The sequence below is a fragment of the Protopterus annectens genome, chromosome 6.part1 (genome assembly GCF_019279795.1).
Source record: "Protopterus annectens isolate FY-2018-M chromosome 6.part1, PAN1.0, whole genome shotgun sequence".
Classification (NCBI taxonomy): domain Eukaryota; kingdom Metazoa; phylum Chordata; order Ceratodontiformes; family Protopteridae; genus Protopterus; species Protopterus annectens.
The window spans coordinates 196,366,945-196,382,528 of record NC_056738.1 but is presented as its reverse complement, the minus strand read 5'-3'; positions in this window follow the sequence as shown (position 1 = coordinate 196,382,528).

Sequence of the window (15,584 nt, the reverse complement as noted above, 5' to 3'; positions counted from 1 at the left end):
AGATACCAGAGTAGGAGGGCACACCCCTGTTGTAAGGAGAGCCACTCATCCTCACCTTTATTTTCAAATGCAATATGACACACCGCATGTTCTTGTTTGTCATTTTCCTCTGTATCTGAGTGATCTACATATTTAGATTTTCAATCTCTTTTTGTAATTGTTGCCTAGCTATTTCTTCTACCTGCTCTACCAAATATTTTGGATTTACAGGTGAGGCTGCTTGAAAGTCTACGAGACATACATCCCCTTTTCCTGTGTATTGATGGTCCTTATAGCTGTATTTACTGATATTGTAAGGTCTCTGTACATACACCTGTTTTTCTGACTTTCCTTGCAAATCTTTTGGCTCTGTTTTTGGAAAAAACCCTGTTCTTCCTTCATTTTATGCCAAGCTTTGTAGTGATCGCACATTTGCTTAACATGCCCTACTTTCTTACAAAAAAAAATGTTAGTGCCTTTTGTTCTTTCCCTGTGCCTGATCCTGGTGCTACAGACACAGGAACAGGAGCTGGTGGTGCAGATGCAGCTCTTTCTGCTGGTGGTTGGTCACACCACCGTTGCCTTCCCCAGCTTTTCACCTCAGCAATTACCTCAAATAGCTCTCTACCTTCTCCTAATGCAAAGATATGGTGTGAGTATTATATCCCATCATCAGCCATAGTCCATCCCCTTATTACTTTTTGTACTAAATCAGTGAGGGTATTTGGGTTTTCTTCATAAATGCATTTAATATCCCCTGGAACCCCCTTTTACTTGCTATAGAAAACAGTGTATTAACTGTTTCTGTATATCTTTGTGTTGCATGTCCTCTTCTGACCTTTGATATATGATTTGAAATGCAAGTTTAAAGTGCTCAGCTTGTTCCATTAATTTATCTGATATGGCAATTTTGAAAATTTCTAACAGTTTTGCTGTGAATGCTGCCCTTGTGTGTATGCCATAAGAATAGCAGTCATACACCCTATTTTATCATCTATTGTATAGTCCTTTTGATTTAACTGGATGAAAGTTTTAAAACATTTGGAATAAAAATCCAAAAACATCTGAGTAAGGCATTTGTTCATATATCACATCCTGCTGTATATGGTACCCATTCTTCAAATACAATCATGTTGTAAAATATGCTTTTTTATCATTCCACTGTGGTAAACTTTGTAATAACCTGGATTGTGCATATAAATCTGTATTTTTATGGCATTGCACACAAAAAGCAGTTTCAGATGATTCACACAATAAACATGGTCTATGACATCCCACATTTTTTGTTTCAGATACCAATCAAATGTTACAACCCACTTACATAATTCTTGAGTATCAACTGCCCTAATAAGGTTTTACATTTACTAATGTGCTGTGTATAGCAACATTGCATTTTGTCCCATATTCTGTCTGGTTGTCCTGAGACATTTAGAGTAAAGCTTTGTTTACATTTCCTACTACAGTCCCTAATGGCATCCATACTTATATATGACACAGGAAAAAAGTCTTACCACTTAGCAAGAGAACAGGTGATCATTCTGTTGTTGCAGATGGCTGGAAAAGTTTTCTGTAGTCACTCAAAAAACTGGTGAAATGAAACTGGCAGTTGCAGATTTGAAACTTTGGAAGTCACCAACTTGGCGAATTTATGGCACTGAGACCTTCTTGCTCGGCAATCTCACTCTGGATTAAGACATCTGAAAACTGTACTGCTGCAAGCTGTGTAAAGCTGGAGTGCTCCTATTTAGGACTCATATACACAAATTTTAGTTACTGCACCTTTATTGGAGTGACCCTGTACAGGCACCACTCCCCCTGTATTCAAATATAGGCTAGGCTTACCACTGAAAAATTAATTATGATGCTGTGCTATGAAGGGACCAAAGTCTTCTTAAGAAACAAAGTCTTGTTGGCTGTTTACTGCTGAAATCAAAGTCTGGTTATAAAACAGAGTTTTGCATAACTGCACTGACAGTCTGTTTAAGACACAGAGCCTAGCAGGTTGCATGCTGATGAGAAATATATACTTTGCAGCACAATACTATTTTAATTCTAATGCAGTTACTAATAAATAACTTAGTTTTTATAACAGACAACACGTACTATACTGTTACAACTTTTAGCTTTAATGTACAAGGTTTACTTTACGATCAGTATGGATAATAATCCTCCTACAGATACCTTGGAACAAGTGTGATCCTATAAATACCTCTAACACAGCTTAGTTTTACAGTCTTTATATACTGTTCTTCTCATGCACTTTAGATCCTGTTTTTCCTCTTAGTATCTCTTTTTAGATTTTATAAGGAAGCATCTGTTAGGAAACACTTCTGCCAATGCTTGTGGGAAAGCATGTAATATTTACTTTTCAGAGTTGTTTTTCTGCTAATAAGGAAACATCTTGTGAGAAAGCAAGTACAAATTGTTTTTCTGTTGATTTTGTAAAAAGCATATCCATTCATTTGTGAGAAAGCACGTCAAACTTCCTTGCTGATATTGTGAGAAAGCATACAGAATTGTTTTTTAGAGTTTCTGCTGATTCTGTAAGGAAACATGTCCACTAACAGATGTTTCTTGTTTTTCACACCACTTATTTTAGTCAGGGTTATGTCACATAGTATGGATGCTTATTTTTACATTGCTAAGCTTTATTCATACATTCATGCAAACTTTTATTTTATGCTTTACTTTTTTGCATATTTACAGCAAAATTGATTTCAACCTTTATTCATTGTTTAACACACTCTAACAGTTGCCTCCTTCTCCCTGCTTTTCCTTTTTTCCCTAATGTTTCTCGTTATCAGAGCTCCTGAGAGGATCTTACTCAGAACTCAAAAAACACTTAATGGAAACATTCTTCTAAAGTTTCATTTGCAATTTCAGCCTACTTCTCTGTTTCCTGTCTGGCTTGGCTCCTCACTGATAGTAGCTGCATAGTTTCAAGAGAGTTTTCTCATGTATGCTTACCTATATCGTAGTTCCCCTAGGATTCTCTAATACTGTTCCTAGACCCCTAATGAATCCAGACTTATTAAAGTTCACAACTGTAGATACTTATTTCTCCTTAGGTTCAGGGGATAACAAAGGTATTTTAGTAATCTGTTCTTGCTGAGAGTCCACCCTTTTAAGTGGAAAACCTGATTATCAAAAGCACCACCCCATTCCCACTGCTTCACAGTTCTTTAAAATGAGGAAAATCCTTCTCAGTTATGATGGCATAAATCAGGTATGGCACCACTGCTACAGGGTGCAAAATGCTCTTGCACTCAGTTTCACTGTCCATCTGTGCAATCAATGGGGTATCTCCTTTTGTCCATATATATACCGATTTCTTCCACAATCCTTTTTGTTACAGTCTTCTGAGTACAAATATACTGCTCTTTAACAAAGGAATCCATCCTATTAGAGAACAGACCCTTCAGTTCCCACCTATCCACCAGCACAGCACATTAATCAATCTGGTATTGGCACAGTAACAAAAATGCAATTTTAACTAGTCAGTCAAAAGTTTTGTTACATTCCATAGGTTCTGTATAATTCATAAGTTTCTCAGCATGCTCAACATTCAATTCAGGATTAGCATCAGTATTACACAATTTAGCAGTCCAGCCCATTTAAATTATAGTATATGCACAGTTGTCCATTTTAGTGTAACAAAAGGTTTTTATGTCAATCAATGTGACTCTATGTTGTATAAATTTTCATTATACAAGATTCTTTCTACTAGATTAACTAAATTATCAGAATCTTCTAGGCATGACTGACCTACCCACTTTTTAATTACAGTTGGCAATGCCTGCTTACATTTATAAATTACCAATATCTCAGCCATTGTGTCCTTACTAATGTGACTCTCTGGATCTAACAATAAAGATAGTATGTGTTTCAATTCATATAATTGGGAGGGACCTTATGTCCACTCATGGAATTTACTAGCCTGGGTCTCTGCCCTGATCCTAGCCCATACAAGTAAGCATTGTTTGAAACTTGTTCACAGTCATTGTAGGCTGCTGCTTTCTTGTCCATAAAAGCATGGAGGAATATCCCCCACTAGTTGTTTTAAAAATATTTAAGCCCAGTCAGCTAAGCCCCATCCTTCCTAGCTGTCAATTTACTTGAATGTTATGAAGTAAGTCCTGGGTTAGCAGTTTCAGTGGTGGCAAGGCTCGAGGTGTTGCAATGGACTTTATGATCACTAACATTCACTCTTCAGCAGACATGATTGTCTGTAAATGTTGTACAATTATAGCCATCTTGTCAGTGATGCAGGTAAGGTTGGGTTCTTTAGCAAAGTCAAAATACAGTTATACTCCCTGAGGAACACAAGACAAGGACTATTGGTAGATAAGAATCAGGAACAGCATAGAGACTAAACAGGTTCTCTCGCTCCCTTTCCAATGGCAGTGCAGGTTTCCAGACAGCAAGCAGTAACAGATATGACCAGTTTATATTAATTTCAGTGTGCTGCAGGATAGCACTTAATACATGGAAAGGCAATATTGCTTTAGGACCATAGACCACAGAAACAAAGTCTTTTTATGGGGATTCCCATTTATTTTCCAATGATAGGCTGAGTAAGGACTTGGCAATAGAAGTTTTAAGCTAAGGTTTTATGCCTATTACTTCACCCAATTAAGCAGATGACAGTTATTTTAATAAAAAATGGCTTTATTGTATGGAACTCAAAAGTATAGTATGGAACTCAAAACATAGGCTAACTTCGTCAACATAAATAACGCCAATGGTCTTTTTTTTAACAAGAAACATCTTTATTAAATTATCACTTATGGCATAGACAATCATGCATTTATATAAATGAAAACAAACTGTGTTAACATAATCCCAGTTGCAAGCATTTTACATCACAAACCATACTGACATAACTTTAGTTGCAAATATTATACATCGATTTTAATCTAACCAATCATTGTCAGTCAAACATTACATAGCTCATTCAAATTCTGCCTTCTTGTAAATCTCATTTCTCCCCTGTAAGTATTGGTCCCATGATTCCCATTTTTCCTATGTAATTTGCTCCTACCCTTTTCTAAAGATCCCAATTTCACTTGTTTTATCTCTGTTACTACATTCACTACTTATAGTATAGTGGGTTTTGACTTTGATTTCCATTTTCTAGTAACTGCTTTTTTGGTAGCCACCATAATTAAGAGTCAGCAAGGCCTTACTATGTCTAAGCAATTTTGATTCTCTATCGTAGCTCAGAAAAATAATTTCCATAATTACACCAATTTGCTCACTCAGTATCTCAGGTAGAGTAATCTGCATGGAATCTTTAAAGTCTGCCAACTCATTATACCCTCAGAAAATATATTCCCAATTACTTCTTTCTTTCTTGTCAAACCTCCAACATTTGCTGTCAAGCTGAGGAAAAATTCTCTGGAGTCTACTTGGGGTATAAAAATATCTATGTAAACAGTTCTAAACAAAACTCCTAAATCTTCTAGATTTTGTTGCATATTTGGGAGACAAACACATATCTCCCATTGTTTCTGTGTGAATTGCTCATCCAATCTCCCTTTCCAATCCTTTCGAACCTCCTTTGATTGATTCTTATAGTTATCATGCAATATTTTATATCCTCTACTAATTATGCCTTTATTAACAATGACATCTGTTCTACCTTCTACTAAAAACTCTACCAGTGCTGGTCTTTAATTTAGGACCCCCCATTTCTTTCTGTTTGTCTGTACACAATCAGTCTTTGATAGGGAAGGCAATCTCTAACCTGCAATCCAAATAAATTCTTTGCATCTTCCTATTCTATTACATTTCCTTCTCTAGTTATTTGCTTCCAATACCTTGGTTCCTTTGCCACTTTTATGTTTTCAATAAATTTCAGTCTCCTCTTGCCTATTGTCTGTATCCGTAATGGCAGAATCTCCTTTCTCCATCCCCGTGTTGGCTTAGTTCTTAGAATATTTTCTGCTACTTTGTGAATATAATATTCTGTATGATTATTGTTACTCTCTTGAAAGGCCTGCATCAAAAATCCCAGTCTCTCCTTGTTTCTTGCGCTTCCCCCCTGTTTCATCATCATCTCTTTCCACTTTGAATTATAGTTTTCTGCTTGTGCTATGTATAGGAGTCTTAGCTGTGTAGCTCTGAAATACACCTTCAAATTTGGTAATCCCAATTCGCACTGTTCTACTGGAAGAATCAGCTTTTCCCACTTGACTCTTGCTATCTTCCCTTCCCAGATAAAATCCTTCAGCTATTTATTAATTGATATCCACAACTTCTCCTCTGGTTGGTAAAAATATGCCTGACCTGCATATAAAACTAAAGAGACTAAAAACATTCTAACTGCTTGTATCTTGTTATCCATATCTATATAACAAAGCTTCCATTTTCTCAGTTTTTGTATTACCTTTTGTTTAGTCTCCTCCCACATATCCTTAGCTGCCACACTAGAATCATTTTTAATCCATACTCCTAAATACTTAATTTTATCATGTCCCCATTAATATGGATATTCCTGAACCAATTTGTGTGTGGGTACATAATTTACAGCTATTGCCTTTGTTTTAGCTTAATTCATTTTGTATCCTGAAAAGCTCTGAAACTGTAATATCTCTTTCTGGTTTTGTCAGGTATAAAATAATATCATCTGCAAATAAAACCAGCTTTTCTTGATTACCATACCAATTATATCCTTGAATTTCTGAGTCCCTTATTTTCTTTGCCAGTGGTTCTAAATATAATGCAAATAATAAAGGGGAAAGAAAACAATCCTGCCTGGTTCCTCTGCTCAAGCAGAAATTATCAGAGAGGACTCCACCCACTTTAATTTTCACCTCCGATCCCTCAGGTCTATATCACATAGTCAAAGTTCTGTAACTTCGACTACCATATGTACTAACACATATGTCCGAAGTTATAGAACTTTGACTATGTGTAAAAAAATAAAAAAAGGGAAAACAAAATAAAAGGTTGTATGCAGGGGGGCAAGCCCCCCTGCACCCCCACACCCCTGCTCTATAAATATACCAACTCTGAGGTTGTGCTACAGTGCAGTAAAGGGAAAATTTCCTTTACTGCACTGTAGCGCGACCTCGGAGTTGGTATATTTAAAGAACGGGGGTGCAACCCCCCATGTGGGGGGTGCAGGGGGGTTTGCCCCCTGCTTACAACCCTCAGGTACATTCTTTTTGTTTTTATTTATTTTTTTATTTTTTTTTTACAGTCGAAGTATGACAACTTTGAACTTATGGTTTCGACCATATCCCGTTCGAAGTTGTCATACTTTGACTACGTGCTATAGACCCTATCCCTCATATATCCTCCTAATCAACCTTATAATGTTTTCAGGCAATGCAAATGCTTCCATTGCCCTGCTCATTAAGTCCCAGCTTACTCTGTTAAATGCTTTCTCTGCATCAAGACCTACCAACAACAATGGTATTTTCTTACATTCTGTTTCCATCTGGATCATCAATGTTCTGTTCATGTTGTCAAATGTTTGCCTCCTCTCCACAAAATTACATTGATTCATATCTATCAGTTTTGGCATTACTTTTGCTTTCTTTTAGCCATTATAGACATGAACCCTTTATAATCATGGTTTAGCATTCCAGTATTCCAATCTTTCCTACAGTGTTAATAATACCAGTCACATTTACTGGAAGTACTCTTAAATTGTTGCTTTTCTTTCTTTTTAAGTTTAGGGGAAATATTTTTAAATTTTCATTTTCTTATTTTGACTCTTTCCCCAGCTGAATATATTTTTTGTTGGTTTATGTGCAAATAATCCTTGATCCTCAGAATCAGATTTTTCACTGGGTAGAACTTCAAAAAAATGATTAATGTCAGTCCCTTCTCCTGACCTCTCTTCCTGCATGCTCTCCCTCTTTGCTCCTTTTTCACCTCCATATTTTTTCTTCTTCTGCAGTTTCTACTTCACCTGGTTCACCCTCTCTCCCAGACTCCTTTTCCTTCCTAAAGTATGATTTGTTGTTGTCAGTCTCATCTTTATTCTTAATGATGGGGGTCAGATCTGATCCATCGGATCTGTCTCAGCCTTTACATAAGCTTGAGGTCCTCAGCCAAGCTCATGGGCATTTTCCCTACCCACAATGCACCTGTTTTATAACCTCAGATCTCATTTGCCATGCAGCGAACAAGTTCCCTTTTAGCTAAGCTCTGGGCTAAGTATAGAAAATTGCTTACTAATAATATTGTTATTATTATTGTTATTATCTTCTTATTATCTTTCTTATAATGTGAGCCTACCCTACCCCATTTAATCATACAAACCTGTTTAAGTTAGAGGATCATTTCTACCATTCCATTTTAGTTAGAGAATGTTTCTCTCTACTACTCCTCTCCTTCACTAATTGTCCCTTTTAGTTAGAGGACAACTTTTTCCCTTTCTTTCCCTCCTCTAATAACCAGCTAAAGTTAGAGGATGATTTTCTTGTTGTAAAAAAAAAAAAAAAAAAAAAAAAAAGCATTCTTTCTCTTATCCCTTAAAAGAAAAATAATTATTTCTCTTATCCCTTTCTATCCCCTTTTTACTCATTACCTTTGTGTGTGTGTGTGTGTGTGTGTGTGTGTGTGTGTGTGTGTGTGTGTGTGAGAGAGTTTTTTTGACTGATTATGTCTCAAAAACCAGAGGGGAAATCATTAGGTTTCAAAAAATGTGAAAAATGTGGAAAGAAGATGCCCCTTAGTGATTCTCACCTTCTCTGTGTATATTGCTTTGGAGCTCTTTATTTACAAGAAAATTGTTCCATATTTCATGGATTTAATCAGAGAGCTCTCCTCGAACATAAAAACAATTTGATATTGAAGGATTTGCTAAAAACATCATTTTCAGAGGCTATTTCTTCAAAGTCTTCAAAATCCCCAGACAAGACTTCCAAGAGGGCATCTTCATCTCCAAAAGTCTCTTAAGAGCCGAGACCCAAAAGTCCTCGACTCTCTGCTCCTCCACCATCCTTGCAGCAGACAGTCACCACTGGATCCAAGACTACATCGGAGCAGACAGAAACCTTGGCTCTGCCATCTTCTGTGCTGACACATACACCACGTCGGAGCCAATCACCTTCACTTGAACCAGTGACTTCATGGCTCCCATCGCTATTACTTACTAAGTCCAGATCACCATCTCTTTCTACTAGGCCTACCAAGAGCTTATCCAGTGAAGACATGGATAGGGTTATGCAGCGGCTGCTAAAGACTGTGGCCCTGGCCAAACTTCTGTTAGATCCGAGCCCAAAGGAATCAAATCAGATGCAGTCCACCTCCCTAGTAAGTGTTCATCCTCTGATCCATCCTTCAGTTTCGGAGCTGGAAAATTCCGCTCTCCATTATTGTTTGTGTCAGCTCTAAGTCCATTGCTTACCTCAGTGTAGACATTTACCCTGAGCATTTCCCTCCATTTGGAACAGGAAGCCTCTAGAAGCTGACACTCTCCAGTTGGATCCTCGGAGCCAGCTCAGATCTCTCCAGATCTGCCTTTCAGGGCTTCAGTGCAGGTGAGTTCTGATCCTATCTTAGACTTGGGCTTCTGTCGCCAGCTCCAGGGATGCCTTCAGCTCCGACAACTTTTTTGTCAGATCCAGGGGAGTCCTTGGAGCAGGGGTAGTCTGCTTTTGAGGTTATGATGAGAGTTCTGACTCCTACTAAGTCTAAGGCACATCCTTCATTGGATCTTCCTCCCTCTATGGGTCAGTTGTCTTCATCCTCTTAGGTAACCCTTCCACAGGACTACAGAGACCCCAGGCCTCAGGTTGTCCATTGAGAGATTCACCCCTCTTCTGAAACCTCCCCAGAGCAGCCCACTGAGGAGGTCCCTCAGAAGAGGACCTGCAAGAGGAAGCATCATGACTCCCCAGAGTAGTCAATCACATCAGAAAGTAACCTCGATGAGGCAGAAGGGTCCCCAAGGCCACCTCCTGATGATGTCTCCTTTGGAGACATCTTGGATTTGTTAAAACAGAGAGGTGACTGGCAGTCCAGCCCCCCTTCTGCTGAGGAGTCAATTTAGCTGAAAGCCTTTGAGTCTCACCCTTCCTCTTCTTGGGTGACTCCACCTTCCAATGAGCTTATGGATTTAGTCTGTAGAAGGTTTGGGAGACCCCAGATTTCATAAAGCATATTCATTGAAAGCCAAATAAGTTCATTACAGCACCTAAAGGTAAAGGGTTTCTTACTAAAGGGGTTGCAGTTGATGCCATGGTCATAGCGGCAGCTACTAAAAAGGAGCTCTCCGGGACCAGCTCCTCTATCCATCCTGAATAATAAAGACTCTAGGACTATGGATAGATATGGGAAGTGAGTGTTTTTATCAGCGACCTTTGCTCTTCTGTCCCTGAACTACCTTAACCCATTCCACTAGGCTACAGAAGGACCTGTTAAAAGAACTCACAGACTCCCTCCAAGGAACCGTAGCTGATGCAGTGGGAGATAAAGTTAAAACTCAGCTCACCACCCCCCAATTCTGTAGTAAACTCCTCCATGACTCTCATATCCTATGCTGCAGATGGAACGAGTAGAGCTGTGGGTTCAGGCATTGCTCTTCGGAGACAGGCCTAGATGCAACTTTGCAGAGCCCTTTAAGTCTACCTTTGTTAATGCCCCTTTTGACGGCTTCTCTCTTTTTGGACCAAAAGTGAAAGAAATGTTCACCAGATTTGAACAAGAGGGCAAGACCTTGTTTGCCATTGGAGTATGTTTTTCTGTGCCCACCAGACCCTTCCCACAGGGTCAGAGGGGTAGTGGGAAAATGTGGTTCAGAAAATCCCACAGATCTTTCCAGGATGCACAAGGTGACAGTTTCTCCCAGGGCTGAAGGGCTAACAATAATGGCAGATTCCAACTTCCTGGCAGAGGGGGTCCACAAAACCAGGGTTCCAGAGAATCTTTCTTTGGAGGGCCCTACTAGCACTCCTGAAAGTGTGCCCAACTGCTCGCCTCTGGAGGCAACTGAGGGTCATTTGTCTCTGCACCAAGAAACCTGGCAAAATATCACAAACAACAGATGGGTGCAACGTATAATATCCAAGGGATATGTCATTCTATTTACCTACCCTCCTCCTATGAACAACTTAGTTCCAGACATTCCACCCGTTCAAAAGGAACAGACAACCTTAGATGTTCAAAAGTTGCTAAATAAAAGAGTCCCCACAGACCAAAAAGGATCCGGAACTTACTCAAGATTCTTTTTAGTTCCAAAGAAAACAGGGGACTGGAGATCCATCTTGGACCTCAGCATTCTAAACAGGTCTGTGAAAAAGAACAAGTTCCATATGGTAACACTGCAGTAGATACTTCCACTCCTGGAAGAAAACTGTTGGATGTGGCTCCATAGACTTTAGGATGTGTACTACCACATTCTAATGAGTAGGAGATCCAGAAGGTTCCTATGCTTCCGACTAGGAGTCAGTCACTTCCAGTTTTGAGCTCTGGTCTTTGGTCTCACTACAGCCCCCAGAGTGTTCACCAAATGCGTGGCAGTAGTAGCAGCTCACCTGAGGTGCAAAGGATTCTGTGTGTTTCCATATCTGGATGACTGGCTCATCTCTACCCTGACCAGACATCTTCTTCAGAAAGCCAGGTACTATACCCTTGAACTCTGTCCATCCCTTGAAATCACAATAAATTACGAAAAGTCTGCTCTAGAACCATGTCAATCCTTGGTTTTCATATAAGCACAAATAAACACAACAATTATGCCAGCAAAGCTACCCCAAGAGTCTACGATCTTCAGTGTCATGTAAGCATGCTAATCAACAAGAGAAAGGCTTTGGCCAAACTAGTCCTACAGGTATTAGGCAAAATGGCTGCTTCAAATGTGCTAATATCACAAGCTCAACAATGCATGAGAATCCTCCAGGGGTTACTCTCGACACAATAGTCTTTTCAGGATCTTTCAATATCTCACAAGATTATACTAACCAGCTTTTGCAAAACAGACCTTTAGTGGTGGCTCCACCCTCCTGTAGTCTCTCAAGGCTGTCTCTTTCTTCCCCCTCAGCCCAAAGCTACAGTGACCATGGACACCTCCCAGGTGGGGGGGGGGCATTTTCTGGGAAACACAGTCCAAGGCACTTGGCAGGAACATGAGGCCTACTTGTCCATAAATGTTCTAGAGATGAGAGTGATGCTCCTCACATTGCAAGAATTTCAGAACTCTCTCCCTCTAGAAACAATAGCAATTCAGTCAAACAACATGTCTGTGGTCTGGTATATAAACAAATGGGGGAACCAGATTTTACCCCTTATGTTGAGAAGCCCTGAGGGTTTGGCAATGGGCTGAGTCCTCCAACCACTTTCTAATAGCAAAATACATTCCAGGAAAATCCAACATGACTGCAGACAAACTGAGGAGAGACATTCTTTGGCCACATGAGTGGTCCCTCAGTCAGAAACTGGCAGAAGAGATCTTCCGCAAATGGGGCCAGCCTTGCTGTGATCTTTTTGAGTCACCCATCAATGCCAAATGCAGCAACTACTTTGCCCTGATTCCCCTGGTGGGGATGCACTTGTTCAAGATTGGCCCCCTGGACATCTTTATGCTTTCCCACCAATACCTCTGATTCTCAAATTCCTACAGAAAGCAAGCTTGCTGGAGACCACAGTGATCCTAATTGCCCCCTATTGGCTTTAACAGATATGGTTCCCCTTTATCTGGCCTCATATACAGAAGGGACCATGGATCCTGGGCACAGTTCTGAATCTACTGAGACATCTGTCAGGAGAACTTCATCCCAGCCTCCACAATCTCAAACTGACAGCTTGGCTGCTCTGCTTCCCATGATAGCCAGGTTTCCTCTACTTTCTTCTCCAGTAAAAAACATTTTGCTTTCCTTCCACAAGAACTCTACTCGACAACTGTACAAAAGCAAATGGCAAAGATTTGTAGCATGGTCTAATCTTAATAACATAGATCCCTTCACAGCTCCCATGCACTTTATTTTGGAATTCTTAGCCAAATTATTCAAAGTGGGAGCTGCTGCAGATAATATTAGGGTTCAACTAGCAGCCATCTTTAATTTTCACATAGGAGGCAATGGTACGGCTATAATTTCTCACAGATTTTGTAAAGCATTCCTCAAAGGTACTTCCTTAATTCTCCCTCCATACAGAAACCCTATTCCACATTGGGATTTTAATTTTGTATTGTCAAACCTTGTTTACCCACCCTTTGAACCATCTGCTACATCTGATTTGAAATTTTTATCACGGAAGCCTCTTCTTTTAGTATCATAACTTCAGCTAGAAATGTTTCTCAGCTACAGGCCCTATCTTCCAAACACCCGTACATAATTTTTCATAAAGACAGAGATGTCCTTCAAGAATGCAACTGCAGTTATAACATATGGGTTGTCCTGCCTCAGGCAGCCCTCGGTCGGCCGGATTCCAAAGTCTGGGTCCGACGTCGGCTGATGTCGCATTTCTCCCCAACATCAGAGCGGCTGGAGTACATAAGCATCAGCCGACGCCATCTTCTTCAGTCTTTCTTGCCGCGCGGTGCCCGAAGCAGAAGCAGTTCGCAAGTGCCGGTCGGTCAGCTCCTGTATTCTTCGAAACCGAAGTCATCAAAAAAGCTAAGTACCCCGTTGGGGACCTTTTCTTGCCTCAGCCGATGTCAGAAATTACTGAAAAAGTAAATAATTGTTTGTCTTGTGGTAAACAAATACCTCATAAGGATTTCCACTCTTACTGCCTCCCTTGCCTTGGCCCAGACCACGACGTCTCGGCCTGTGCTGCCTGTGCTCGCTTCAATAAGCACACTCTCAGGCACCGGGTGGAGTTCGCTGAAGACTTTTTCGGTGAAAAATTCGATTATACAATGCCGTCGGAACTACCGACAATGCAGACTCCTAAGAAACGAAAAGACCGGGACCGACATCCTCGGCCCGCGTCTTCCACCGACACCACGCCAAAACTAACCGCGAGTGCCCTGGTTCCCTCCGAGTTGGTTATCCCACCGCTCCGAACCGAAGTCACCGCATTACCGATACCTCCGATACCGGAGACCACTCCGACGCCAGTTATTGATTTTCCTCCGGATACTGAAACCGAGGAAACGCCCAAGACCATTGCTGTTGATAAGGTCACTTCTGCACGTGGAGCTGCTAGGCCTCCCATATCCATGTCTATCAAAGCCTTCACACGTGCTAAGGCAGCCAGCAAGTCCAAGCACCTTACTGCTAAAGCCTTACCTCAGCCTACTCCTGAAACACAAATCATGACTATGGCCGCAGACTTAATTTCCCTGATCAGAGGTTCCCAGGCCCATCCTGAGAGAGGATCCCAGCCTCCTCCTGATAAGAGGCCCAGGGTTGAACCCTCGGACCCTCTCCCTTCAGATGAAGATTCTGAGGACTCTGTTCACTCCGAAAGCCAGGAAGAGCCCTTCCAGACCTATGAGGACTCAGATGCAGAGGACTCCATCCCTTCGGCCTCTCCTCCTGAGGATATTTCTTTTGGGGAAGTTCTGCATTCCATGAGGGAACATTTTAAGTGGCAAGGCCAGGAATATTCTGATTCCAGAAAGTGCCTTCGAACCTTCCTTAAAAAGCCCCAACACAGACACTTAGCTATACCTCCTGTGCTTGATGTTTTGGATGATTTATACTCTGACTCCAGTGTTACCCCTGATACTCTTCCTCCTGCTCCTGTCAAGCCTGACAGATACTATAGGGTTCCAGAAACCCATTCTCATTTCTTTAGGGCCCATGTTGTTGATTTAGAAACAATTTCACAGGGGCCTAAAGGGGTTTCAGCTACCACCTCATAAAATCCTTTGCCTTCCAACAGGGAAGCTAGGTCATTAGAGAGATGGGGGAAGAAGGTTTACACCTCCACTACTTTATCTGAGAGCTCTCAATTGTCTCTTTCATATGTTTCAATATCAGGATTTCCTGTTAGATGATTTACAGAAAACATTGGCCTCTCCTGAACCTTTAGATAGGAAGTCTTTGCAGGAGGCTGTGCATAATTCTCAGCAAGTTAGCAATCATTTTTTACAGTGTGGATATGATGCATTGGAAGCTTCATGTAGGGCAGCTATGACAGGGGCGGTCATTCGTAGACATGCATGGTTAAAAGAACAACCTTTACCAGATCATGTTAAGGCAAAACTTCTTGATGCACCCTTGGAAAAGAACAAGCTTTTTGGTGCTAATGCAAAAGATGTGTTAAAGTCCATTGAGGAAAAAGCCAAGTCAGTTCAGACAGTCAAAGATTTCCTCCAGGTTCAGCCACCCAGATTCAGCAGGAATTGGCCTTCTAAAAACTGGTCCTTTCCTAATCCTGAAAGATTTCAAAGGGGCAAAAACAGGCGTGCCCGAGGAAGAGGGCAATACAGAGGTTCCTACAGGGGACGACAATGGCAACCAACAAACCAAAGAAGTGACACAGGGGTTTCTACTGCCCCACAGGGACAATCTCAATGACTTTCCTCTAGTTCCGCTGACCAAGGAGCAAGCAGAAGCTCCTTTGGGCGGAAAATTATCTCTGTTTTCAAACAATTGGCACAAACTGACAAAGGACAAATGGATTTTGGACATTATAGACCACGGCTACAGGTTCCATTTTCATACCTTGCCAAGAAAACAAGGCATGCCAAACCTACC